Consider the following 2,431-nt stretch of genomic DNA (forward strand, 5'->3'; position numbering starts at 1 on the left):
GGCGTGCTGCATGGTGCCCGCTCTGCGCGGTGGTAGCGGTGGGCTCTCTGCTGCCATGTGGCTGCGTCTTGCCACGTTTCCCGGTGGTGCGAGGTGCGACCTGCGCCCGGCCTGGCTGGAGCACCTGGAGGCTCCATGTCAGCTGCCGGCGAGGCTGCTGTGGAAGGCAGGCTGGCCTCCCATGTAGCTAGGTACAGCTAAATCAGTGTACATCCCTTCTTCGATGCCTGCTGCCGTGCAGTGACTTGCTCAGCGAGCACACGCCAAGTGCTGTGTGCCCCGGGCAGCTTGAAGCGGGCAGTGTAGACCGAGGAGCAGGGGGTCTGGGGCCAGTTTTGGGCTCTGCGGGTGACCTGCTGGTGATTTCTAGAGAGTTTTGTGCCTTTGTTTCCTCTCATGTCATCCTGTCTGTTCTGATTTTCATTTTGGCAGGACAGGAATACCAGGATTATCTCTTTCTCAAGAGCTAAATGCCTCCTTGAAGGATTCTAAATTTAAAAAAAAAGAGCTCTTCTTTCTTCACTCCAGCCTTTATTTCAAATTAAAATCTCCCCCAAAATGTTGACTCATACAAATGATAATACTGGCCTTGGATCCCTGTGAGCAAGCAGGCTGTATTGTCATTTGTGTTTCTGTTGGTGTTGCCAGTTAGATCTGACAGCAACATTTTGCACCGATTCTGGGCATATGGACAGCTGGCAAAGCACTGGAGAATTCCTGTTTTATACATGTGTTTTACTCCACTCCTCAAATTTTGGAGCTGTTATATCCAGTTCATGTCCCTGAAATGCCAGTGCTTTGGAACAGTTGCCCCATAAACGTAGGGTTATGTCCTTAGCAGAGATGTGTTTTTGCAGTGAGAGAAACTGGGTATCACACCTCTGCAGCGCTGTGACACTCCGGTGCAACAGGACTTTCTTAAACCTGAAGCAGGTAGTCAAGGTCACTGCCATAGTTTCTAGTAGTGAAATGAATAAAAAAGACCACCTGTCTATTTGAGAAGTTGAAACCCAAAATATGTAGCCTGCGTCTCCATTTTGCCTTTGGGGATAGCTAACTAACTTGAGCGTTCACCCTTGATTTTCAGAGAGGTCAACGCCTTGATTTCTGGGCTGTGTTTTTGCAGAGCCCTCAGTAAATTTGTTTTCCTTTTTGGAGCAGTGTAGTCCTGGGAGGTCTTCTATGCCTTGGGAACACTGCCACTGGCGTGTGTACGCTGCTGCTTTCCAGGTCAGAGGTCCTTTAACTCGGGGGAATTAAAAATTTGCAGCACATTTTAGTAGGTTTATCCCTCAGGCGGAGCAGCACGGTGAGCTGGGTCGTGGCAGCTGAGGAAGAGGATGGAGAGGAGAGGCAGGGAGGCAGCAGGGCAGCACGACCCCCTCAGCAGTGGGTTGCTTCAGCCCAGCGTGGAGCCATGCTGACAGGCTGCTGGCTCCGGCAGCTCGGCCCTGAGCGGGGATTTGCTCAGGTGCATCTCTTGTGAAGTAACAGCACCCTGTTTGGCCAGGGCAATAATTAGCGTTGGCTTCTGAACCCCTGTGCTCCAGCTCCCTGCTGCTTAGTCCCGGCAGGTCTGGCTCAGCTTTTCATTCCTCTAGGACCGCCTCTCTGAACATTGTTTTGTTTGCTTTGGGAGGGTGGTCTTTTTCCTTAAGACTGAAAGCACAGATATTAAAAGTCCACAGTATATTTTTTTTTTAATCTAGTATTGTTTAACCAGTAGCTTTTCTTATACCATGTACTTCTAATTATCTTGTGACAAAATATTTTGTTCTCTTTTCCTCCTTGAGGCATTTGAATCTAAGTCCATTTAAGCATCTGTGAATCTCTATATATTTAAATAATAGCTAATGGATATGCCACTGTCACTATAAACCAGATTTTTCTTGCTGCAGTGATTAGGGGGAGGGTAGGAAAAGGAAATATATCATAGTGATTGTCACATGAGAAAGTGGTGCCAAATCAGTGCCAACACAAATTAGTGCAGCTTTTTCTCAGGAAAGCAGTCGTGGCTATAGTTAGAACATGCTGGGACATTCCTGGGCTTGTCTACAAGGAGGGATTCACACACACCCCATCAAATGGCATCACAAGAGGGACTGGCCCCGTCTGGGCAGCGGAGGTGTGAGGCAGAGCTCTGCTGGGGCAAACCCCGGTGTGGTTCAGAGCACGACTGCAATGGACCTCTGGGGACAAACAAGCTGTTCCTCTGCCCACCTTTGTGTTTCAGAGCTGCAAAAGCAGCACAGTCAGTCAACACATGGTGAGTTTGAAAAAAGGGAAAGGAGAAACCAAACATCAGGGTGTAACTGAATGACAGTGGGGCTGCTATTTTTGTCAGAACTCTTCGAGCCTTCCTGACACAGTCCCACACAGTTGCCGCAGCTCTAGCGAGCACAGCGCCTGTCTTTGCCCAGAGCAGCTCTCC

The sequence above is a fragment of the Chroicocephalus ridibundus genome, chromosome 10 (genome assembly GCF_963924245.1).
Source record: "Chroicocephalus ridibundus chromosome 10, bChrRid1.1, whole genome shotgun sequence".
NCBI classification, from domain to species: domain Eukaryota; kingdom Metazoa; phylum Chordata; class Aves; order Charadriiformes; family Laridae; genus Chroicocephalus; species Chroicocephalus ridibundus.